The sequence below is a fragment of the Centrocercus urophasianus genome, unplaced genomic scaffold (genome assembly GCF_019232065.1).
Source record: "Centrocercus urophasianus isolate 14NV4802_14NV808 unplaced genomic scaffold, USGS_Curo_1.0 seq_10, whole genome shotgun sequence".
Classification (NCBI taxonomy): Eukaryota; Metazoa; Chordata; class Aves; order Galliformes; family Phasianidae; genus Centrocercus; species Centrocercus urophasianus.
The window spans coordinates 97754702-97781789 of record NW_024884142.1 but is presented as its reverse complement, the minus strand read 5'-3'; the positions used below and the strand labels follow the sequence as shown (position 1 = coordinate 97781789).

General features: G+C 45.2%; 1 long non-coding RNA gene across 1 annotated transcript; it reads left to right on the top strand.

Moving 5' to 3' along the window:
* Positions 1 to 615: 615 nt before the first annotated feature.
* On the top strand, positions 616 to 10812 carry LOC122156217. The gene is made up of 3 exons (XR_006167413.1): positions 616 to 656; positions 3386 to 3558; positions 6631 to 10812. It is a non-coding gene; the product is annotated as an uncharacterized LOC122156217 (long non-coding RNA).
* The last annotated feature ends 16276 nt before the right edge of the window (positions 10813 to 27088 follow it).

Below are 27088 nucleotides of genomic sequence, written 5' to 3'. Positions count from 1 at the left end.
TTGCTCTGGAGAGCAGACCTTCCCATCCTGGAACCTCTGAAACATCTGTATGTTCAGTATGTATATCCTCTGAAACAGACTCCCGTGAGTCTGAGCCTTCAGGATCACCGGAAGGAACAAAATGCCATCAAGTGTTCCAGTGTTGCTGTCACATCATGTACAACGCCTGGTGATGGTCTGCATGGGACTGATGGGACACAGAACGGACCTGCACCTCAGGACCTCATGCCTCCAGTCACATCACCGAGCACTGGCCCATAGAAGAATATGGACATCCACTGATCATCTTGAATTGATCTGATCGTCTTGAATTGTACCAACACGTGTTGCGATGAAAACTGTATAAGCATCGCGACATAGTGGATCTCTGTATTAGGGAAAGCTTACCCTTTAATTAACCTGATCATTGGTTCATGCTGTGAAGGGGTGGAATGTATGAGAACTACTGAGTTATGGCCTGAACCTCTGATTGATACCTGAGGTGAGCCATGAGTCAGCCAGAGGAGCACAGGTGAAGGCAATACACCTGTGATGCCAGAAGGGGTGGAGCCTGGCTGCACCCCTCCTAGACCTATTTAAGAGCTGGCTGCCAGTGGGGAAGGATCTCTTCTGGAGATCGGCTCTGCTGGTGTTTTGTGAGTGAGCCCAGGATAGGGGTAAGCTTTCTGTCCATTCTCTTTTTATTATCATTATCTGCTTTGCCTAACTCTCTTGTTTATTTTGTAATTGTAACATCCTAATATTCATTGATTATACTGACGCCCATCTTCAAAAAGGGCCAGAAAGATGATTCTGGTAGCTACAGATCAGTCTCACCTTGGTGCCAGGAAAGGCAATCTTGGGAGTCATCATGGATCAATTAAAGGTAAACCAAGGGATCCTGTTTGACAAACCTGATTTCTTTCTATGACAAGGTGACCCACTTAGTGGACGAAGGTAAGGCTGTCAGTGGTGTCCACCTGGACTTCAGTAAAGCCTTTGACACTGTCACTGGATAGACTGGATTGATGCACCAAGGTAAACTGTATGAGTTTCAATAGAGCCAAATGTCGGGTCTTGCATTTCAGGCACAACAATACCAGGCAACTCTACAGGTTTGGGGAGGAGTGGCTGGAAAGCTGCCTCAAGGAAAGGGACCTTAGTGTACTGATGGACATTTGACTGAATATGAGCCAGCAGTTTGCCCAGGTGGCTAAGGCGGCCAGTGGCATCCTGGCTTGTATCAGGAACGCTGTAGTGAGCAGTACTAGGGAAGTCATCCTGCCTGTACTCGGCACTGGTGAGGCCTCACCTCAAGTACCGTGTTCAATTTTGAGCACCTCAGTACAGAAGTGCTGCACCTCAGTACATTGAGGTTCTGGAGCAGGTCCAAACAAGGGCAACAAGGCTTGTGAAGGGCTTAGAGAATATGCCTTACAAGGAGAGACTGAAGGAACTGGGGCTGTTTAGTCTGGGGAAAAGGAGGCTGAGGGGAGATGTATTGCTCTAAGTACCTGAAAGCTGATTGCAGTGAGGGTAGGGCTGGTCTCTTCTCACTGGTGACAGGAGGAGGGAAATGGCCTCAAGTTGTGCCAGAAGAGGTTTTTAGACTGGATATCAGGAAAAGCGTCTTTATCAGAAGGGTGATTAAGCACTGGAATAGGTTCCGCAGGGTGGTGGTTAAGTCACCATCCCTGAATGCATTTAAAAACCATTTGGATGTGGTGCTCAGGGACATGATTTAGCAGAGGTTGTTAGAGTTATTGGTAGAATGGCTAAGCTGCGGTTGGACTTGATGATCTTTAAGGTCTTTTCCAACCTGAGCAATTTTATGATTCTGTGATTTAATAACAGAAGACTTTTGTTCTGCTCCTTATTTGTCACATTCTTCTACATAATGCTGGCCTTTGTTCTCTGCCACTCCCTGGGTGAGTGGTCCCTGGCCAAGACTGTTGCTGCACAGTGACCTTGGAGCCATCAGTGCTCAGTGGAATGGCTCCAGTCCAGGACTCCAAGCTCATTTTTACAACCGCATCATTTACTTCAATAGCACACACACATGCAGAAAACCATTTCAGTGTTTTCCACTACATCAAGATGCAGAAGTGGTAAGCAAAGCTTAAATGGTGAAGATGTGGCTCATAAAAACAGCCACAAATCAAGACAAGGCATCTTCAAAGTCAATCTTTAGCTGCTTTCATCTGCCTCGCTTTTACCTTGCTGTGGTATGGAGAGAAATGGTCTAAAACAGATTATTCACAGTATAAAGCATCCCTATTATAACACGTGCAAACATAATTCAAACTGCAGCACAAGTCCCTTCTATCCTCATCCCCTCTGCAAGCCTGTGACTATCACCTACCACAGGCTTCCCCCTACTGTGTCCTCCAGTCAATCCTCCCTGCCTCTAACTCCCTCACAATGCATCACGAGCAGTTTTAATGCAGGCACTAACCTCCTTTTGTGGAGGAGTACAGGAGTGCTTGAAGCACACACAGTGCTTGTGCATCTAAGCTTAGACAAGCTGGCCTTGTAAATCTTCAATCTATGCAATGCTAGACAGTGGTTTGCCTGGATAAACAAAGTTAAGGGCACATTCTTTGGCCTTACAAACTTAACCAAGCCAACCACATTAGATGTGTCACCCTTTGATACTGGGGGCAGCCTTCCTAGCTGGGCAGGAAGCCTCCCCAGCAGTGGGGTGCAGGCCCAGTCATTTTCCTGCCTCTTAGGGAGCAGCACTGGGACATGCTTTCTCCATTTCTGCTCTTCACCATACATGAGACACTCCCTGATGCACGAGTTACTGACCAAGGCACTGAAAGGGAGGCAGGGAGGAAGAACACTTGATACTACAAGAAATATTGGAACTGACATCTAGGCAAAGCCCTTCTGCCAACGCCTTGCTGCCCTGATCAACCCAATCCCCAATGGCAGCCTCACCTCTCCCACCCCACTCAAGTATTTGTCCCCTTGCCCCAGAGACATCCCAGCCATGAGCCCCTCCGGAGCAGACACAGCCTAAGAAGCCATGCAGGCCCAAAGCAGCTAACAAGCAGAGAGCAGAACCACAATCCAGCTGTATCTCTCCAGATGTATGTATTTTTTCCACGCCTGCTTCCTCCTGAGATATTTGCACATGCCTCAGGCCCTGAGGTGGGCTTTCACAGAAGCCTGTTGCAGCACGTGGGCCAACCTCCCGGCAGAGCAGAAACCTTCCCTTTCTTTTCATACAGCCCACCACTAATAGCTTCTTTTTTTATTTAAACAAACCCTCAGCTATGCATTCTAGCTACGTGAAATGATTCACGAGCAACAGATGTTGGCACCAGTGCTAGCAGAGCAGCATTACTTGCTGTGTAGTTTCAGGTGCCAAAATACCAACGTTTATTAACCATCTCCACAGAGGCCTTGGGAGCTTAAAGGTAGAACTAACCAAATGGGGAAAGGTGAAAGAAGCCAGCGAAGGTAATATCAGCAAGGCATTCCAAAAGATGTATCAAAGCTCAACATGCCCCCGGTGCAGAAAATAAGAGAGGAAGGTGGCTTTCTTCATTTTTGCTTTGTTTGGATTGAAAGGTAAGTGTTGGGAGATTCAGGATGCTTTTAAATCGATAACAAATGCTTAGGAGCTTCTTATTTATTTTAAGGCAATTCTCAAGGTATAATGAAAGGTTTTAATCTTATTTCAAAGGTGTAATTAAAAAAAATCTCAGCTCCTAAGAAGGTCAATATGGCTTGCTAAACAACATTGATTTTTGGAATATCACTGATGCACGCAGTGATTTTTTTTTTTAAAGATAACTTCCATCCCTTCAAGAACTGTGTCAGATATAATTTGATTGGTAAATACCTACTCTAAATTAAACTGGCACAGTAATTACAGGTGCCTCATCAGAAGTTATTGGAAAATTATTCAAGAAGGTGAAGCAAGTCTGAGGACAGCACAGCACATTTCAAAGCAGAAGTTTGTTTGCAGGTGCTACCAGGGATGCTGATCCCCAAAAAGTCTCTGAAGTAAAAACATCATTCAACTGAGCACAGATGAAATTTTACTGCCAGTGAGCACAGAAGATGGATTTGAGCTCTGGTTGTTTGTTGTTTTTGTGGATATTTTTTTTTTTAATTTTTTGCTGAAATGGGGTTTTCTTTCCTGCAATTTGGGGTTTTCTCCTCCCTGTGAATCAGCCCAGCATTACAGCCAGAAGCAGCCATTTTATGATAGAAAGGCAACCTTGCCAACACAGGAGCCTGCAAACTGCCTCTTGCTCTTAGACCTTTCATTTTATGGCTCATTCAAATTATTCCATATAATTAGGCCACAGGAAATGCAATTGGGGCCATGGCCTTGAGAGGTGGGAGGGTTTAATGCATCGCTGCAGCTGCAGAGAGGGGTTTCTGATGCCAGAGAAGCCTTCTCACAGCAGGGACACCTTGTTAGCAGCTGCCATTGAAGACTGAAAATCAGACTTCCCTTCCATAATCCCTGATGGAAGTGGACTGGAAATGGGTTTTGGAAGCAGACTGAAAACAGATGAATGTGTGGCTGTAGCTCCTCAAACAGAGGTGTTAATGAGCACTGAATAAGGCTAAAAAGCTCTTCTTCTTGCTAGGTAAAATAACTAAGGTTCCAGTTAGTGCTCCAGCCACATTGTTGGCTTTCAGTGATGCTATGCTGACTTTCATTTTTATAAATATATATTTTTTTTATCTTCAGTATGCAAGAAAAAAGGTCCTGAACATAACTCTTTACACACCTGCACAACACACCTGGGCTTTGTCTTGCAAGTCTTCCCCGATAGCCTATGTTTGGTGCAGAGAACAGTTCTTTGCCAAAAAAGGTCTCACAAGTGAGAAGGGAACTCAGGTGCTTGTGGGTCTCTGCTAGGCTCCCCTGGGATGTCCTCGTGATGAAGATACCTGGAGGCAGAGATTTGACTGCAGCTTCCCTGCACACGAGCATTGTACAGTAGAGTTACTCCCAGGCAGATAGGGGAGTACTTCTCACTCATTCAGGTTTGCTTTAGGAACATCTGCATGCAGGGTATCACACACAGCTTCTGAGGGATCCCAGGCCACATCACGAGCTGCACACCCAGGGAGCCCCCCACATACCCCATATGGTTCCTGCAAGGAACCAGTGACAGCCTTTTCCGACAAGAGCAAACTGAAATCATCGCTTGAGGCATGCAGGAGATCAGACTGCAGCAATCACCCCATCAGGCTCCAGGGCTTCCACAGCCAGCCCCTAGGCATGGCCAGGGGTGGAGCACGAGCATCAGCCAAGCGTGGCCTTTCATAGGCAAAAAGCATTCCCTCTCTACAGCCTAATGCCAGCAAATATTAAAGAGGTGACAGAGGTGCTGCTTTGCTGCAGATGGAAGCCCCTAATAGCCAGGTACATACTGAGGTTTGTGCAGTGCATCAGCAAAATGAGAAAATCCTAGTCCATGTCGTCTAACTCCCTGCCATTCCAGCAGCAGATCTAAAATAATTCATATTCCACTCATACATGCATAAACATGCAAAATGTAGCTTGTTATTTGGCATTTCAACCTCTTGTACAAGCACCTGTCAATTTGAATTAGAGAATCTCCACACAGTGCCAGGCAGGCATGTAGGACAAAAATCACCAATATGTGGTTTTAGCTCATAGAGAAGAAAAAAATATTATTGCAGTATCTAAGATGCTCCTTTGTGCTTATAAAAGATAAACATTTTAGCCAGCCTGAGTCACAACAGTGACAAGATGGCTGCAGAAGCATGGGTGCATGCATGCATCTGCTCCTCATGCTCATCTCAGGAAATAAAGGTTATTCCACCTCTCACATATCAAACTGGATTCATCCACGTCAAGGGAGAAGAGATGAATTAATTTCTCATTGACTTAAAGAATCAAGGCATAACTTGGGATGTGGCTGCAAGAAGCAGCGCTGCATGAGACACGAGGTTTACCGTTGCTCTGAGATACTGCTCGAGCACCAACCATCCCTCACTGCTGCGTATGCTCAGCAGTAGCCTTCAGCTCCAGTTTCTCCTCAGGGCAGCTAGATGCTGTGAAATGATAACCCATGTCACTCTGGCTAACAGAAATTATATAATAGAGATGCCTCAGGAAGCAAAGCACTGTGTGATGGGGTCAGAATCGGTGCCTGCAGCATCTGGCCTGCCTGCACATGGTCCCCTTTTCCTCTCTGGGAAGGGAGGAAAAGAGAATAGGAGCAGTACATGAAACTGCTATCTCTGAAAGCAGTACTTCTATAGGGCAGGCCTAGTCCTAGGCTTATCTGGTAATTACGTCAGTCTTTTATTCCTGCTGTTCATCCATTCATTCATACATACAGAGAAAAAAGATTTCCATCGCAGTTCGCAGCTCTTATTTTTTCCTCTTTTGATAAATGAGTTCAAAGAAAACTTAATCTTTTAAAAGACAGTTAATTCCCTAATTAGACATTCGCCTCCCTCTCTCATCAGTAACACAGAAAACATATCAAGACAAATTACCTGTATGCAGATGCTTGGCAATAGCATCTTTTCTTCCTAAATCCCCTGGACAAATCCAGTTAGCTTCAGCACGAAGTCTGAGAGATAACACCTGAGCCCCCTCCTGACTTGCAGCAGGGAACAGACATGCCTCTTTTCTTTGCTAAGTTTCCATCTGCTCCCTTTGATCGTGAAGAGAAGACAGAGAAGTACATGGTGGAGATGAACGGTAACTTACATCCTTGCAGAAGGCTCCACTGGCAATTTAGGAGGGGAAATGGAGATGGAAAGGACCGCGCAGCAGCAGTACGGTGAGCAGATGCCCTGGTGAGATGCAAGGATGCAGTCAGCACAGGTACAGGGATGTATGGAGCTGGAGCAAAGAGCTTGGGTGTTTTGGGCTTCCCAGGGTCTGAGTTGTGGCTCACACTACGTACAGGTTCCTATTATCATGTGTGCAGGTCTGGGGGAATAAATCAGAGATGAGTACTGGCATTTTTGTAAATCACAGGCTGAGAAACTCTATGCCTGTTTCATTGCATTGTTATTTCAAGTAAATCTTCCACATGCACAGAAACAAGAACTAGGTTTTGAGCTTTGACCTGGCACCGGTGAGGCCACACCTCAAGTGCTTTGTTCAGTATTGGCCCCTCTCTGCAAGAAAGACACTGAGGGCCTGCAGCATGTCCAGAAGGGCAGCAGAGCAGTGAGAGGTCTGGAGCACAAGTGGAACAGCTGAGGGAACGGAGGGTGGTCAGTCTGGAGAAGAGGAGGCTCAGGGAAAAATCTAATTGCTCTTTACAATGACATGAAAGGAGGTTGTGGTGAGCTGGGGTTTGGCCTCCACTCTCAGGTAACAATGATAGGAGGAGAGAGGATGGCCTCACATTGCACCAGGGGAGGTTCAGGTTGGGTGTTAGGCTGCCCAAGGAGGTGGTGGGGTCGCTGTCCCTGAAGATGTGGCACGTTCATGTGGTGTCTTAGGGGTCATGGTGAGGATGGACGGCTGGTTGGAAGAGATGTACTTAAAGGTCTTTTCCTATCTTAAAAATTCTGAGACTTTGGGAACTTCATGAAAGACAATTGCAGCTGGGAGCATGACTCTAATCAAGGAAGGTAAAGAGAGAAGCCACTGCTCAGCCAAATCTGGGGCTTGGTATCCCTCCAGCAAGGCTGGCATTTGGCCACATGGAGGCTCTTCCTGCATCCCCTAACCATCCAGGGGTCTGCAACACCCCTGCTTGCTAATAGCATACCCAAAATCTCACACCATATCAGTGTGCATGTCTCACCATGATGATTCTGAGACCAATGGGGAATGGATCCCAGACTGCTGTGGAAACAAGCTACCATCAGCCTGCAAATCCCCCCAAGCAAAGCTGTTAGTCCCAAGCCCCATTTCTACTTAGCACCAAGAAGATACTCCTGTCTATCTCTCCCTACTGCAGGAGCCCAGGCTCTGTCAAAGGACCATGAAATGCAGCTAGACGCCAGTGGAAAGAACACGAAGGAGTGTTTGAGCAACATGCTCATCGACGAGCAGTCTCTAATTATGCCAGCAACAGAGACAAAAAGCACACACCAGCTGACACTTCGCTGGATCTCCACTGTGCTAACTGACTGCAATTAATGAGACGGCGGCACTGAAGCTAGAAAGAACCCAAGCCAGAATGAAACCTCACTGATTAATTAAAAATTAAGAGATACCCAGAAGAAAATCTTCCCTGCCTCCTTCCAGTCAGCTGCCAACCTTGTGAAAGCTTGCCGGGGGAGGTTCAGGGCAATTCTGAAAGGAAAGCAAGCCCTGAAATTCAAAGTGATGCTTCAAGACTGGCCAGAGAACTTTCAAGTTGTCCATCAACTCCATGCAAATCATAAAATCCAATGGCAGGTGGCCAGTGATGGCCTGAAAATGAATAGCCAATCATGCTGTTAACACTGTAGGGGACAATTTGCATAGATTTATGTTCTGCTAATGCTTGTAAGGTGCAGTAGAACAGAGGGGGTAGAAAAAAGTTCTGATCAGCCAAGAGCTGGAGTGGAACCTGTGCTGAGAGCAGGAAGAATACACAGAGGAGAGGCAGCCCACAGCCAGCACAGCTTCCCAGTGTCACTACAACTCTTGTCCTGTGAGAAGCAAACCTTTGGCCAGGAGCTGGGATGGAGAGGAGATGAGCAGGTTCAGCTCAGCTCTAGTCCTTTCCTGAATCAAACCCAGACAGGACCATAAACCAGAAAGGATTGTAACATACATGGGATTGAACTGCTGCACAAACGGTCTCCAAGAATATATCAGGGTTCAATCCAAGGCTCAGCAGACAGTGGTCACCTTTTCTCCATTTTCAAATGGCTCTTGGATCCGATCACTGCATATTTCTTGCCAGCATAGAGAGCTATAAAAAAGCCAAGAGAAATCCTTTCATTTTTAACAACAGCAGGACAGTAACACTCACTGACTTCACAGCTGCTGTGGAGACTAGCAGTATTTTCAGTGCATTAAGAGACACAAACAATGCTTTAACCACAAAGCATTATTAGTAAAAACACTCTGGCACCAGAAAGCCTTTTGACTTGTATTATGCTAACCTCATTTAGCTCAAACTTATTATGCTCCGAACTGTTCTCTAGGTCAGATTCAGACTGGAGTCATAAACATGTATATGTGAATATATATACATATGCATAAAGGCATATATTTTAAGAAGATCTGTAAATTTTCACCAAGTAGACAAAGCCGTCTATCAAAAGACAAGGGCTTGATTTCTAAAAGCAAACACAGTTCAATTTGCACTACTAAAAACACAGTCAGTATTCACCCACCCAAGTGAGCCCTGACTGCATGCTGAGAGTTCCTCCTGGCCTGCCCTGGGATGCTCCTATCACAAAGCCAGGTGCTCACATGCCTCTGAGGTCGGGAAGGTGTCCAGAAGTGGAGAAAAAAAGCAAACAATAGCATCCTTCTCCTGTCTCTTTTTCCTCTTTTTTTACTGGCACAGAGGCAGCTCCATCCCATATCAAACTTAGCTTCTGCCACGTACAAGAGTCTATGCTGGCAAAGATATGTGCTGTGTATGGTGACTGGTGTGCACCTCAGGCAAAACTAAAGGGCCACAGAGGGAAGCACCAATACACCCAGCAGGATGCCCTGCAAACCTGTGATGGTGGAAGAACGCCAGCCCTGTGGGGCAGCACATCTGAACGCAGCACTGATTGCCACCAAAACAGCAGCCACACACATACACCTGGACTAGAAAAAAAGCAAAGAGTCCTGATGTTGATATCCATGTTTCCACAAATGAGCCCAAATTCCTCCCCTGGACAGTATGGCTATGCAGTCAGCTTTCAGCTGACTTTACCACTTTAGCTCATCCCATCTGTTTTATTAGCAGAATTAGTATCAAGATATTCACAATCTTTAGGGGGACTTTCTGCTATAAACGTAATTTGCCTTCCATGTCACTCATGGGAAATCAAGGACTGAGACAATCAATGAAGTTCACAGGACTTCTTCTGCCTCTGTGATTCTGAAAAAGTCCAGAGAGAACAGAGTTTCTGTGCCAGGATGAACTTAGGTGTTAATTCAGGCAAATATATTATTTTCTTCAACTGTGCTAACCCACACAGTCGGCGATAATAACCTTCATGTTAGATTGCTTTGACCCATCACCACTGCTCAGTATTTGGAGAACGATAGATCCCAGTTCTGGCTTTCTGCCACATCAAATAAAGTGGAAAAGCAATTTATACAGCCTCTTGGAGGAAAATGACAGCGCTCAAAGGAAAGGTGCTCAAGATATAATTTAATTTAGGCGTGATGAGCTTCACACATCTCTCCTGGGTAAGCCAGTCAATGAAGTCTCCATCTCATCCATTAGAAGGGTTAGATTTTTATTTTTTTTAACCCTCCCAGAGCAGGCTAGGAGATAAGGTCATAGATATTAATAAAGGTGGTTAAAATAACACCTAAATAACTGTGAGATACCATCAGCCTGGAATACATCTCTGGGGAACCTGTACCAGAGCTGGGAGATGCAGCTGAAGCAGTGGAGCTGGACTCCTTTAGAACCCCCAGGGTCCCATTTCCCTTCTGCTGACTCAGGTGACGCACTGGAACAGATTGCCCAGAGAAGTTGTGGATGCCCCATCCCTGCAGGCATTCAAGGCCAGGCTGGATGTGGCTCTGGGCAGCCTGGTCTGCTGGTCAGCAACCACTAACTCCAGAGATCCTTTACTCCCCCCTACAATTTTGTGATTTCTGCTTTCTCCTGCTGGCCCCCATAGCAGTAGGGTCTTTCCTCAGAGTGAAGTTCAGCATATATTTGCATCCTCACATTAACCATCAAGGAGAAAAAAAAATCAACCCTGAAAAGCCCACTTGTGACTACTGCTGCCAGAGGAGGTGTATGTGAAATGTTTACCTCCAGCTAATAAATCTTTTCCTGCAACAAAATGGGCCAAAAGCACAGAAGCGAAATGGCAACTTGACCCTGTCAAGATCCTCCACGGCGGCAGGAGACCATAAAACATGAGGTGCTACCTCTTCCATCACCTCTCTCCTCTGCCCACAGGACACTACAGCCTCCCTGCAACCTTAGGGTGTTGAGCTGAAGCTAAGTTCTCGTGGGGCAGCATGAATAATTAATGGGAAGCGCTTAGTGCAGACATTCAACACAGCTCTTGCACTGGGCATTAATCAGTCAGCTGGCGGACTCTCTAATAGCAACTGTGGCTGCGGTTTTCCCTCTCTGTATAAATGCAAGGCTGACATCACTGTGGGCCCGGCTCACCCACTGTGTTTGTACAACTGGAGCAAAACAAAAACGTCACACACAGTACAGACGCTGGAGAAGGCATAGAGGGGCAGTGAGGCTAGCTAATGTCAGCCACTGCACAAAGGAGAGAAATGAGAAAGTTTGGAAGAGAAAAAAAAAAAAAAAAGTGGATGTTATCAGAAAGAGAGGCAGGAAGAGCAGACAAACTGAGGAAGCCCTTGTAAAAGTTGGGGAAAAGCAGTAACACCAGGTACCAGGGATGAGTAGGAAAGCTGCCTCCCCTAGCTAAAAAACACAACTGTGAGAAAGAGCCTGGGAGAATTAGAAAAACAGATAGGGATTGTAAAGTCTCTGCTGCAAACGAATATTTGGAAAATTTGAACATATGCTACCCAGTGATAAACATCCCTCAGCACGCAGCGAATTAACTGAGGAGCTCGCTGCACCCAGATGCTTAATTAACTATACTGTGCACAACCTACTTTGAGTGGAAAGCAGAGGAGAGCAGTAACCAGCAAAGCACCTTGCTATGGGATGGGTCCTTGGCTGTCACAGGTCACTGCCAGGCTGTGGGACCCCCATGAGCATTGGTTGCTTTCTGCCCAGAGTGCAGCTTGTAGGAGATAAACTTGCACCTGATTTCAGAAGTGAGAAAGTGAAAAGGGCTTTGGTTGTTCTGCATGATCGGGGCATGAACGAGGGCTTGGTAAGTCTGCAGCTGACAGGCCAGCACCACTTTGGGATGACAGGCAAAGGCACGAAAGCTCCTTCCCCACCCTCTGATGGCACAAGAAATAGGACGTGAAGACCTAGAGCAAGCAAAAATTTGTCACCCCTGTTTGAATGCCAGGGCCATTATCTGGAAAATAAAATGGCAGTGTAGTTCACCTAACTGATTTCTTCATACATAAAATAAGAAAAATGAATGCTGTTAGTATCCCTGGGCTTCACAAGACTCGAAGTATCAGCCTGTTTTCTAGCCCACAGGCTGGCACTCAGTGCCCCACAAACTCTGCTGTTCTTGCGCTCCACAGAAGTGCTATGTTCCCACAAACACGATTTTCTCCTATTTGGATTCTTAGGCACAACCAAAAATTATAAAAAGCTGATTTGCCACATGTCCAGAGAGACAGCAAGCTCCTGCCTAGAGGTTTACAGCATTCCTCAAAGACTCCGCTAATTTCCCAGGAGACAGCGACTAAAATTCGGCCTTTCATCTGCAGCCTCCAGTTAAATCCCCTTCAACATGTTAATTTGGGAAATCAGCTTTCAGTCTTATTTTCCGGGATTTTCCATACCAGACTCATCTATGCAGTGGAGCATAGCCCTACTTCAGAGATACCTGTCCTAATCCAAACACTTGGATTCAAATCCTCCATTTTTCTGCAGTGGAGGGGATTCTGATCAGTGGTTGTTTTTTGGTTTTTTTTTTTTTTTTTTGGAGTTGGGTCTTCATCTTGTGAGATGTGTCTTCAGCTTCCTGGCTTCCCTGCACTTAACACTGCAACCTCTTTAAGGTGCACCAGCGATAAAATTTGGGTCAAACCCTTAAGCTCTTGAATGACTTTGCAGCTCATGACAAACTCCTGGAGCAGATCTCTAATGCTGCAAGAATTACAAAGAGAAACCTCACAGACTAATTAAGCCTCCCCTTCCGAGCAATCCCACTTCTGATTTTTATCAGCCCCCACGCTGGATTCCTTGCTGTGTGTGTTAATGGCCTTCTTGTCAAAGTGCAGTTAATCCTCTAGATGCTAATTCCAAAGCATTATTTCTAAGTTAAATATACAGACAGTAACAATGAGACGATGCCAGAAATTAGAAAGTAAAAATCCAAGGAAAGTCTAGCAATAAAAGAGGATAGGGAAAAACATAAGCATCTCCTTGGTTTCAGACCTAGGTAGTGTGAACACTGCTGCAGTGATTTACAGTCTCGTTATATGGATCCAGGACACAGTTACATCCCTGGAGGTTAGCAATACCAACAGCAAAACCATGAAAAATCTTGGCTTCTGTTCGCAGGGCAAAGAACTGACTCAGAAGGTCTCAATAAACTCAAGTCAGGCTTCTCTACCAGCCATTAGGAAATATTAAATGGCATATGTTTGCCTTCCTCCACACATCTCTAGGTTTCAGGGGTGGCGCAACAAGCTGGCCGCTGACTGCAGAGGTTTGCAGGACAACAAAGCCTTTTACCACTCTCACAGTTAATAGCACTGATTTGGTGTTCACACTGCCTGCAAAGACACATCCCTTTCCCCTTGCTCATCTCAAAATAATTTGCATGGGCTTCCCAAGCACTAGCATGGCTTATTTTCCATGCCCTTCTAATGTTGCTATTAGGTGGCTGCTCTGTCAATCACACTTTCGTTCACAGGGTCCCACTGAGGAAAACCTGCTGCACTGTAAGAGGTTTGGGTAAACCTTCCAAATTCTGAGGATTTCATCAACTTCTGTGCTTCGTCTGCTCACTGATCTCATCCTTTCATCTCATCCCATTCACTCTCTAGGAGAATAACACCAGCCTTGAAAACTATCTTGCTCCTGTCTTTTCTGCAGCTGCGCCACTTCCTGTGCAGTTTAATCTGATCCCCAGTCAGTGATATTGTTCATGTCTGATGCGTGGTCAAATCATGGCTTAATCTAAGCAGATAAAGGAAGGGCTGCCCAGCTCTGCCTCACACTTTTATCCAGGAGGAGATTCGCAGAGCAGCACAGAGCAGTCAGCAGAGCGCTCTCCTGAGTTGATTTTGCAGACAATCTGCTTTAATTACACTCATATATGAATTAAATATCGCCCATCCCTCACAAACACATTCTGGACGGTTTGCCAGGCAGACATGGGATACAGCCAAAGATAGGACTCTATTTGGTTGCAGAGTGGACTGCTGTGCAGTCCTGGAAAACCTCTGCACACAACTTTTTTGCAGGCATGATTATTAACAGCCATGCTTGCATACAGACACAGATGTAAACCAATTGCTGGCAAGGTAAGTACTCTATTTAAACATATGACCATTATGTTTTGTGTTTTATTATACTTTTTAAGTTGAAGTTCTAAATATTCAGTTATTATTTTATGAGTTCTGAAGTGAGTTTTATTCTAAGCATAGTCCAAAACCTGACAAAAGAATTTCATGTTTCTCAAATATATGCTTGGAGCATCACTGTATAAATACCCCAGCATTTGGGACACCTGAGGGACAGCTGGAGGCAACAAGGTTTGCTGAGCAGAGATGGTACCTGAAGAGAAGCAAGATACACACTGCAGATCAGAGACTTCATGAATACAGTGAAGGATCATTGCATTGAATGGGAAAAGCTAGAAAAACTTAAGGAGCTGGGAAAAATTGAAGTGGAACGAAGCTCAGAACCTTGCAAGAAGCAGGTCATGAATTTGGGGTTCACTGAAACATTTACTTTGCACAGGGGTTGGTAACACAGTGCTGGAAAGCAAGAGTTGGTCAATGCCCAACGAACCAGACTTGGCAAGGGGTGCAAAGAAGTATAAGAAAAGCTTCTACACACATCAATCACAAAAGTTAAGTCCAAGGAGGCATTTTCCCCCTTAGAGAACAATACAGGTAGGCTGGTAACAACAGGCAAGGATAAGGTTGAGGTACTCGGATCTCATTCTTGATGGCATTTGGAAAGTCATGGCAGTCAGGTGAAGTCCCTGGTGACTGGATAAAAAGGCAACAATCAGTATCTAAAGGGGGGCTGTAAGAAGGAAGGGGACAGACTCTTCAGCAAGGTGCGTGCAACAGAACAAGGGGAAATGGCTTCAAACTAGAACAGGGGAGATTTCGATTAAACATAAGGTTTTCAGGTTGGTTTTGCTTTTTTTTTAAACAATAAAGTGATGAGGCAGTGGCACAGGAGTCCCAGGGAGGTGGTGGTGCCCCATTCCCATGACATTTGAGGTCAGGCTGGACAGAGCTCTGAACACTCATGGAACTATAGGTGTCCCCGTTCAGTGCAGGGAAGTTGGACTAGATGGCCTTTAAGGGTCCCTTCCAACTGAAGTGATTAGATGATTCTGTAACTCTACGAAAAGATTTTGGCAAGGCATTTACACAGTGTGAGTGTCTGAACCACCACCACACCATGCCTGTGTGTGGGGGGGGGGGGGGGCATTTCCTTTCAAATTGTAGTAGGAAAAATATTTATAGCAGAGCCAGAGATGTAGATTGCTGCTTGAGCAATTGGTGCTGCATTTACCATAGTACAGTGGGATTTTAGAGGTGTATTGCTTAGCTCTTACTGCTGCTGTAAGCCTGCCTGCCTGATAAGTTATCTCTCCGTGGAAAATTATGCATGCTACTTCTGAGCAAGTGGGGAAAGGAGGGCTGTGTGATGGAACACTACAAGAGCCTGGCTGTAGGATTAGCTGCAAGGTTGGGTTTGCTCACTTGTGAGTTCTCCTGGGCCAGCTAGCTTGTGCTTACCAGCCCAGCCTTGAGTAGAGGGTGTTACTAAAGCACAAAGGCACACATGAAGGCCTCTCCAGAGTTTACATAGAAACACATGATAGCGTGTGCAATTTCATTAAATCCAGACTACTCTTAGCTCTGAGGGTTTTCAATCCTGATGCTGCGGTGCAAGAAAGAAGCTGCAAACTGTTAACAAATCAGCTCAAGAAATGTGGAAGCTTTTATCAAAACTGGTTGGTTTTGCAGGCACTGATCCTTTGATAGTTTTCCAATTGTGGAGCTTGCTGCTTGCCTCCATGCACAAAGAAGGAACACAAGGATGCTGCTGTGCCCTATGTCACCCTCTGCTATCTACCACCAGAATTTCCCAAAATTTGTCATACAAATAACATATTCCTAAACACTTGCACCTCAGAGCAGCTTGAAATTAGCCAAGAGATTTTTCTCAGGAGCTAGCAGAGGAAAGGTGGGCGTTTTGCTTGTAAGTTGGGTATGCTCTCCAAGACTTGTAAGCTAATTCATCCAGGGAATATGTGGAGCTGCTCTGCTTTTCTGCAGCAACACCACTGCCTATGGGGATTTCCTTCCTCGCTTATCTTAATATCACCTCTCAGTTGTCAGTTCTTCTCTGTATGCACACCCTGCCCCAGATTAACTTCCAGGCAGGTGAAATCCCCAGCCAGATAATTTTGTGGTGAAATCACTGGATTTTGCAGGCTTCTACAGATTCCAGAGAGAGCAACACATACGTACAGCCAATCACTCACAGAACAGTCAGGCAGAATTAAGAAAAATCGCCATAGAAAAATGAGACCGAATTAGCTGAAATTCACAGTAACAATCTATCACAGGTATATCGCAAGGGACAGAGTTCCACATCTGAAAGGGCTTTTCAATCCACATCTGAAGGGTAGTATATAAACGCTACAGGTTATTTAAGTCGGCCTTTCAAGTAGTATAAATTGGCAAGTCAGCTCCAATATTAATCACGAGACAAATTTCCAGTCAACTTGAGTTCTTTTGGTTGGGTTTCTGAGCCTGCAGGGTCACATTTTGTGACCATTTTTCTACAGTCACGAGGACTAAAGAAAAGCAAATGCTTTTCTGATGAAAGCCAATATTCCCACGAAACTGGAGAATCCCCAGGGCTGAGGGGTTTTGTAACCCCCCCCAAAACCACAAGATACACAGCAGGAGCTCACACTGCTATAAACCTGCATGGCTGCACCACCATTTACAGGCAACGCCTCTCACTTTGAACTGCTTCTTCTCCAAAAGCTCTCCTGAAAGATATCACATCTTTCTCTTTGAATGTTCTCTATTCAATCTTCGGCTTGCGTGGCATACCATGATAACCAAATATATCAACTGTCTTTTCCCTCCCCAGTGGGATGAAACTACTTTATTAACAAGAACACAGTGAATTATTTACAAGATATAACAAATCAAATTCATTCTCAGAGCTGTATTCAAACATACAGAAAAGGAATCCTTTGAGCTCTGTGAGGGTTGGTATGAATCACCCTTCTTTCCACTCATTTAATTACTCCAGGATTAAGAGTGCATAAGCTATGGTCTGCACTTCTATTAATGAAAACAGCCATCGTTATTCCTTTACGTGGAGCACCTGGAGGCCTTCTGCAGCTGAGCCCCCCTTGCCTGGCTTCGGAAAAACACTCCCTTGGTCACAACAGGTTCAACTTCTTGTGATCCCAGTCTAATCATAAAGCAGTTTTGAAATACTACATATATAAGGAAAAAAATTAATAATAATACAAGGCAAGTCCTGCAGGAAACCAGCCTTGGGCATATTTCAGAGATAAGGGGTGAACATGGCTTGCTGAGAAGCAGCACTTCAAGTTTGCTCCCAATTGGATTACAAAGGATTAAGAGAACAAATGGGTTGAGCCAAGTCAAACACACAGGTGAGCCCACAGCACTCATCATCTCTAGAGCACACTGGCTATGTAAGCCTATAACCAACTGCAGAAAGCACCCAAAAAGCTCACAGAGGCTTTCTTTGGGTTAGAAGATGCACCAGGTCTGGGCAAGAAGGCCATACATGAAGACTCAGGGCAGCCTTGTGGGTGTTGCATGTACATATCAGGACATCTATCCCCAAGCACTAGCTTAAAGGAAGGAAGGTTAGCACATACCCTTTCCCTCTCCATCAACACCAAAACAAGCTCTTGCAGACTGCCCTCCATAACCATAGCATCCAAATTCCACCTAGACTTCACAGCACATAAAAGCAACTTTTTTCCATATGGGAAATCAGTATCACAGCAAGTAGTACTCTACTAGCACCAGTCATTGCTCACCTTTGCTGTCCCCACACCTCCCCTGCACAATAGGACTTGCATCCATGTGGTTGGCCTGCAGAAGACACAAAGCCTGTATGGGAAACCATCTCAGAGGAGCTCTTGAACTCACTCGAGGCCCACAGAAACTATGGAGGCAAGCTTGCGGGTCCCTCATTTAACTGCTCTGGTTAATTAGCTCCTCCCCTAACACAGCTGTCACCAATGTGATCACCAAAAGTGCCTCCTCTTTCCAGGTGGTTCATTACACACAGCTGCCTTAGGACCTGCAACGATGATGGTGCAAGGCCAGGAATGTTTCTTGGCTTCTCCTTCCACCCTGCACACAAAGGGCAAAGCCATGGCAGATTCCCTTCAGGTTAACCAGGGGACAGATTTCTGCTCGGGAAAACCTCTTTGAGTTACACAGCCCCTGATGAGGCAATTTATGCAGCACCCTAGATAGGTAACTGATTACCCAGAAACACTGCTCAGACGTGTGGGCTTTTCCTTTTTAAAATCAAGGGAACTGCAGTGAAAGGTAGACAGATCAGAACTGTGAAGAGAAACAGAAAATGGTGCCTGTTGACCCCTTCTGAGCTGCATGGATGACAGCCAGGAGCTAAGAGATCCCCAGGTCACCTGTGAGAAAAGCACAGACGAACCAAAAGCAAAGATATTTGAGTCCAAGTGGAATTAGATGTAAACGACAGGCACTCCAATCTGCAAAACATCCCTTAAGAAGAAACACCAGTGGCTAACTCCTCTATTTTCAATTTGACATCCAAACTTCCAGGGGACAACATGTCCAGTAAAACATAACCCTGAGCTTACAGCGACTGAGAGGCAGCAGCCACAGAAGCCCACAGCATCCATTTTTCAGCTCTGGACATTACCGTGAGACTGCAAGCAGCAGCAGGGGAGGTATAAGGAGATGGCATTATGCTTGTTTGCAGAACTTTTATTGCTAATTGACATTTTTGCAGAGCTCCCCAGGCGGCCGCGGGCAGCGCTGGTTGGCCGGGCCATGGAAAGCAGCCCAGCACCACATCCTGCACAGTGCCCAAGTGGGGACTGTATTTCTGACACAGACTCTGGAAAAGGAGTCAGGGATATAAACTTGCCTAAATGCGGTAAATCTGAGCAGGAGCACTTGTAGCCAGTCTTTGTTCAAACAATACGATTGTCTTACAAATTGCATACTACCCTTAATTTCCACATTGATTGTGAGATGAGCTAAACCCCTCAGGGGCCATCAAAGCAGCTCACTGAAGAAATACCGACGTGTACAAAGGAAAGCTTTCCTTTCAACCAGCAAGAACAGCTCTGGCGGCTCGCGAAGGGCTTTCTTAGTTGTGTTTTTTTTTCCCCTCTGCGTTTAGCTCATCCATCTATGGAAGTAACAAGGTGTGAAGACAAACTTTGCCATCACAGAGGAATATTGCTAATGATTTCCCTTTCAACTGCTTGCTCAGCTTTACCTTTGCTAGAACGGATTACCCGGTGCTGACAAAAGGTGTCATCTCTGCTCAGATTAATTGTGCTGACATTAATTACAAGTGCAGACTGAGGCTGACTGTGTGTGACATTATTTCAGTGCATTAACACAAGCTGCAAATAGTTTGCTCTAATGGGACTGCACAAGGTTCTTACAGTCAGATACAGAATGGCTGACCCTGTTGCTCACAACAAAATAAACCTTTCAGGGTGTCTCAAACCATGATGGTGTGGTTTTCAAACCTCTTCTCTCTCATTACTTCTTCTCCCTTTATGTCTGCTTTTCTCCCCTTCCATCACGGTACATCATCGTGGCATCTTGCCCCGAGCTTTATTAGGTGGCTCGTGGCAGCACATTTCCCAGCTAAGAGCCCTGCAGGAGCACTGCTCTTCTCTGCTGAAATTGCATCCCCTAAAATACGCTGCTTTCAGGATTATATTTCCCCACAGTGAGTGCCTCAGACTCTATAAAACACAGCAGCACTGCCAGCTTCAGCTGAACCCAGAAGCATTTGTGGACTGAGGATGTGATCCAGCCCCAGTGGCACTGGTGAAGGCATTCATGACGCTAGCAGACAACCAACTGGTCCAGCTCCTGGAGTGAACTGGGCTATGTTGGGCTGGCTGCAGCCTTTGGATGATGTGCTTAAGCTCTAGGGAAGATGACCTGCAACAAACCGAACAGCAGGTGACCACAGTTTGGTCTCAGTTTCCTAATGGAGTCAGGGCTGGCTGTAACTGTGCATCAGTACGTGTTCACTTGGTCCAGCACCTCCTTAATTAGCTATGTAAAAACATGACAAGCACAAAAAAGAAATCTCAGAGAACCTGTTCCTTAAGCATTTTGCTCTATTAGTAACCCAACCATCACTGCAACTATGCTATATCCCCAGAGAGAGAGTGTTGAGCTAGAGCCCTGCAGAGACACTCCTTTTCCCAGCCAGCACCAGCCCGGAGATCAGAGGAGCTGAAGAGCACTTCTCCTTCCCCGTCTGCAGCTGCACCCTGCTTTGAGAGGCACGGCAGCAGAGGCTGGCCAAAGCTCTTTAGAGGCTCAAGAGCAGTCCTGAGCATAAAAGCAATGCTCACAAGGGAGTTATAGGACTTAGTGCATTAGAGGTGAGCTTAAGGCTGTGTAGGACAGGGCCGAGAGCTGACTTCAGGGCAAGCAGAACATCTTGCCAACAAAGAGCTGGTAAAATTAAGCAATTTCTCATATAAGACACAGGGCAAGATGTGAGAATTGGACCAAAGAGCTTGGCATTTTCCCATCTTTCCCTATCATAATGATGCATTAGCTCATGGTGCCAGAAGCACAGCCAGCATCTGCCCAGCACTCTGCAGGGCCATGGCTCTGCCTGCATGGGGACCGGAGCAGGACGTGCAGCACAGTGCAGCTGCTCTGCACAGCCACCGACTGCTGAGGAGGTGACACTCCAGCAGTGAACAAACCAACCTGCAGGCACCGCTGGGAGCAGCACTGGAACTAGATCTTAGCCAAGCCTGCTGTCCTTACACATCCATGGCCATACGGCCCTGTTGCAAAGGGTTTTGTCAATACACCGGTGAGAAGCAGGGAGGTTAAATCAGTTCAGTTCATGCATATTTAAGCACCATGACCTGCATTATCAAACTCAGGCTCAAAATATTTGTAATGGCTCAATTAGCCTCAGGCACATTATCTCACTGGTATCAGCAACTGTATGTATTTATTTACAAATGGCACAGAGGGGAATTAAATGTTGCTGTTGCTGTTGTCAGGGAAACAATCTACTTCTAAATTTTTAATTTTTTAATTTAAAATGTTGTATTCTAAGCAGGAATGGTCATTAAAATTGCATGAAGAAAAGGGGGAAAAAAAAACTGGTGTATCTACCTATGATGGAATTGATGTACACTGTAATTACAGCAGGTTACAGAAAAAAAATGTATCCTTCATGTGAGACCATGGTTATGAATGTTTCTGCACATTACTTGTGATTACTGTTGCTTAAGAATGAGAAATTATTTATTCTCCGTGTGCAAATCCTCAGCCAAAATTGCAGGTTGGAATACATAATTTACTTTGTGCACTGCAATTTTTATGTAAATACTAGGATCATCACCATAAAAGCGGGCACTCAGTAAAGATAGATTTATAATGATATAAATGGTAACTTGCATAGCAGAATTTAATAACTAATATCCTAATTTAGTATTTTCACAGAATTGGTGTTACTGGGCACGCACCTTCCTTGAGCAAACACGGCCTAAAGCTGCTGCAATGGGGACTGCCTATCAGTCTGTCTGCAGGTCTGCTACAGCATCTTGCCAGGACATTTCTGTAGAAGTAAAACCAGGTTATGCTAAGAGGGAAACAGCATATTTTGAATAAACACAGAATGGAAGTGCTGGTCTCCAGCTCACAGAGGGTACAATTGCTTGCAATCAGAATCATAGAATCATAAATGGCCTGGGTTGAAATGCTCACCCACTTTCAACCCCCTGCTATGTGCAGGGTCACCAACCAGCAGACCAGGCTGCCCAGAACCACATCCAGCCTGGCCTTGAATGCCTCCATATGGGGCACTTCACCAAGAAAGAGCACAACACATGTAAATCCTTCTTGAGCCCAGTCCTCCAAAAACCCAAATGCCCAAAGAGTTGCCAGGCTCTGCAAACCCACATTCCCAAGCACACTCCATTACTTACACTCCCTTGCTCATCTACCCGCATTCACCAAGCAAAAGCTTTTTAAACTATCTCCTGTGTGCTCAGACAAAGATGGTGTGAGCGCTGTTTGTACCCATGCAGTGCCATGGGGAGCTGGGCAACAGTGCTTGTCCCATACACCTGGGTCCTCCCCACCACCTGCCCACAGCTTCCCTCTCCCACCCCATGTACTGCAGGAAGGAGCATGCCGTGGTGGAGTCAGCTGGAAAGATCTTGCTCCCTGGCTATTGGTGCTACATGAGCTGAGAGGTGGAGGAGAGGGGATCTCTGGGGTATCCCACGTGCCTGCAGAAAGCCTGGCTTTAGTTTCTCAAACATGAGAACCATCTGTCTACACTGCCATTGTGGGGAGCGGACAGCGGGGTGCCTTTGGGCTTCTTCCAGAGCATCCACATGTCCCTTCTGAGAGCAGCAGCTGTGCTGGTCCCAGCAGGCTCACACACACTGTGTGTCAGGGCATGACAGCACCCCAGCACCAGCACAGGGAGAACACAGACAGATACACAAAGGGAAAAGCCCTGCAGGTCGCAGCGCTCTGCTCCCCTCCCACCTCACCCACAGGGCCATCACCAAGTGCCCGTTTCCCAGCACAGCCCTGGCGCTGACCCCTCTCTCCCAGCCCCTGAGCATCACAAGATCCTTGTGTCTCCTTGCAGAAATCTGTTTGGTGCCATGGTCCCAGTGGCGAGCTTTCCTTTAAAGCAGCACGATGCCATCCCTGGCAATGCTCCGAGAAGGGAAAGGTGGAGGCGGAGGGAACAGCGCAGCAAGCAGCTGAGGATAAACACATCCTGAGGGTATTTTTCCCCTTACATTTCTTGTAATTAAGAGTTGTTCTTACCCTAAGGACCATTAGCATGAGACATATTTTATTTTTTTCTTTTTTAATTACATCTGCTTTCCACTTCCAGGCCCTTTATTTGTTTTCACTTACAGCTCTTACCGTGACTCTGTTTGGTTTTCTCCCAAGTCCATGCCAAACAGAAGACCTAATAATATGAGTTCTGGGACATGTTTGCAGTGGGGTTAGGAAGTCACAGCACTATTTGTGAGTCTGTAGATTAAAGCTGGGGACATTAAATCGTGGCTAATGGGTTAACCCCTTGGTGTCAATAGGTTGCTGGCTTCACTAACTTCCATTTGATAGAGTTAGAAAATCCTTGACATTCTGCACCAAAGGGTTAATTTGAAAAGGGATGAGAATTCAGTTTCAGTTACAAGCATAGCTTTAATAATAAAGAAATGAAAAATTTAGGTTTCCTGGAGACCAACCGGAGTGTAAAATTATCCTTGAAGGTGCAATTCTATGTGAAGGTGAATACAGGGGGTTTTGAACAGCATAATGTCGGAACAAGGAGGAAATATGAAAGCAAGTGGGTACTTCCACTATTTTTCCCCATCATTTGGTAACATGTAACAGGATAGTAAACAAATTACACTGAGGGAGTGAAAAGGGACCAGCACAACACATACATTTAATCTCCAAAACTATTGGAACTAAAACATCATTTACTCTTAAAAAGAGATTGAGCAAAGAAACTAGAATCATCGAATGACTTAGGTTGGAGGAAACCTTAAAGATTGTATATTTCCAACCCACCTGCCATGGGCAGGGCTGCCAACCACAGAGTAATAGAATGTACTTGCAAACCCACAGAGAAACACTGGAGCAGCTCCTCTGCCCTGATTTGAGTTCAAGTGGTAGGAAGTGAACTTCAGCAGGATGAAGCCACAGCAAAGTGAAAGCAGCAGCTCAAGTGAACAGATCCCAGCAGGAGAACCTGGGGAAGCAGCACCAGTCTTAGCTCTTGAGGTGCCCAAGTGGCACCAGCTGAACTCTTGGTCCCTTCTGCCTTGGCTCTGCCTCCCTGCCACTGCTGATTTCCAGCATTTTCAGTGGGCTCCAAGAACAGGAAGGAAAGCTTCCCCCTGAACAGGAAATATCAGCCAAAGCACAGACAAACCACAGGCTCACAGAATAAACTATTGAGTTCTGCGTATCATCATCACAACCTTTTCAGCAGAGAGCTCTCGGAAGCCTAAACAACCACAGCCCATCCCCTCCTATCTGGATAACTGATCATTCAACACGAGATGCTGCTCTCACTCATCACCAAAGCGCTATGATTTAACAGTTTTGTCAAGTTCTTGTTGGAAAGATACTGCAACAGCCTTGCTAATGGCAGAGTGACAATTGCTACAAGTCCTGCGAAGTGTGGGATGCCAGGCAGGCATTACTGAAGCAGCAAGACTTGTCCTGTAAATCTTACCCCAAATGAAGATAGCAAATTACTCAGAAGGATTTGCAATGCTACTCTTGATTTATCTCACACAGAATGAAATGCATGCAGCCAGAGTACCCTAACGGAGTTCCAGTTTGGACTGGGAAGCCCTCGGCATTCCTCACTGATACCCTTTGCTTTATTGTACTGCACCATCAAAACAGAATAGAGTTAAGTGAAACTCTTTTGCATATGAAATGCCCTGTGCTGAAGGATGCTCTCACTGGCTGGTGTGCTTGCTACATTGGAGCAATGCTGGCTCCACTCAGTAAAGCAGATAACACTATGCAAATGTTATTGTTACCACAAGTTAAAAATTTCTAATATATATATGTAGGCTTAGTACAAGCACATTGGGCTTCTTCTTGTTGTTACATTCTTAATTTTCTTGCAATGTTTTTGCATATGTAAATTCCTCAGTGCTTTTCCTAACAACACCCACTGCTACTAACAACAGCCAAAGTCAAAGTCTGGAACGTAATTAAGATGTTAGGAGATTGCTTCATCTGGACACACAAACCTGAGCACCTGCTTATGGTGGCAGGTGCCAGAATCAATACACTCAGGCAGCCTGGAAACCCGTCTGAGGGGCTGATTTCACACCCAGCCAAACAACCTTGTCATGTTAGAGCACTGAGGGCATCAGCCGTGCCTCCTGGAAGTGCTTGCTTCCCACAACTGGCCATTTCTTTTATCCACGCTGTGCTGCCAAATGCTACTCAGCTCAAAAAAAACCAGAAAATAACGGGTCAGATCTGATACCAGACAATTGTAGATAGATAGCTAGTCCCTCCTACAGCAGCATGCCAACTTGCTACCCTACAATCAGAGTGGCATTACCTTGGCATTGTCCGGCACTCTTCCCTTGTTGCTCAAAGTAAAAATGATGAGAAACAGAGAAGGTTATGGGCAGAAATGTGCCATGGCTTATTTTTTCAATAGTTAATTAACTTCTCTCCTGTTAAACTGGATGGGAACAACAGGTGTTTTGATGCTTGGATGGTTTCAGTTTCCACAGAACAATCCTTCAAGCTCTCATTATTATTATAGTCATTTGCACCACGAAAAGGACTTATTTCCAACTCATGCACCACCTAGTTGTCTGTGTGCAGGAATAAAAGACAGCTGTGATGCAGAAGTCCTGAAAACACACTGACATTTCCCAAATCACACAATCTTTTCTCCATTTGTTTTTCCCTCCACTTTTTTTGAGATTCTGATTTCAGATATAAACCGAACATACCAACAAGCATAAACATTGATTATTTGCAGATCACAACTAAAGCCTCATCTCAGTCGGTGATCTCTGATCCTTCCTGAGGAAAACAAATTGCCACAGAGGAAATGCTTGTCTCAAGGCGACATTAAAACGGGTTAACGTGGAGGAAATAACACTGTTTGCAAAGATGGTAACAAAAGACAGAGTCAACAAAAGACAGAGTCAACGAAAGACCTTCTGACCTAAACAAAGAGATAGCATTAGGCTAAAAGGTTCCCTCTTCTCAAACACGTTTTTGAAGAAAGGCTCATGTCAGAAGTTAATTATAATGGAAAAGAATACAGGAATGATCATAAAAAACTACAATGATGCCCCAAAAACTGTCGCCGTACCTCTGGAGGCTCAACGGTTCCAAATACATAAAAAGATCAAAGAACTCATGTTCCACATCAGAAGATGATGAGATAACTACCTCTTTTCAAAAAATAAAGGGTTTTCTTTTTCTTCGAATCTTCCCAACACATTCTTCTAAACTGTCTGTAAAGCAGGAAAACAGAAAGGAAATAATTGAAAATTTACAAAGAATGAGAACAAGCCATTTGGACAAAATTGTTACGTGAAGATAGAAGGAGCTATCAAAAGAAACAACCAAGGATTTTGACAACGTCTGCAGAGACTGAAAAATTCAAGAAACAGGACGATTTTGTAACAGCAACAACAAGAACGCCACTGAAACTGCATGAGCACACGAGCAGCGCTCCAGAAAGCTGACACTTCAGCTGTCAGCATGACACTGGAGAAGAACAGCAATTATAAAGCAAATTAAACTACAAAGAAAATGGAAAAGACAACAACAACAACAAAAGCAATATGGCTTTCCATACTGCCTGCATTTTTTGCCGCTAAAGCTTTTTATGCAGGTGAGATGCAAAGCTAAATGCGCTACTCCAAGCCCTTCTCTCCATTTCATCAAATATTAATGCCATCACTTTACAAGTCCTTCTCCCTCATACAAGCTTTAAAACCACTTTAAAAAGCTCTTAAGAACCAAAAGACCAATTTCTCTCATGATCTGGTATTTTTGTCCAGTTGTACAAGATCTTTTACTGATTTAATCACAAGTATGCAAGATAGAATGGAAGCTTCTATGTTTACAAAAATCATTTGTAGGCCACAGCTCCATTAGCCTGTTCTTTGTATTCCTCATCAACTTTCATAGACAGGACAAGGGGGAATGGTTTTAAACTAAGACAGGGGAGGTTTAGGTTAGATATGAGGAGGAAGTTTTTCACACAGAGGGTGGTGAGGCACTGGAACAGGTTGCCCAAGGAGGCTGTGGATGCCCCATCCCTGCAGGCATTCAAGGCCTGGATGTGGCTGTGGGCAGCCTGGGCTGCTGGTTGGTGACCTG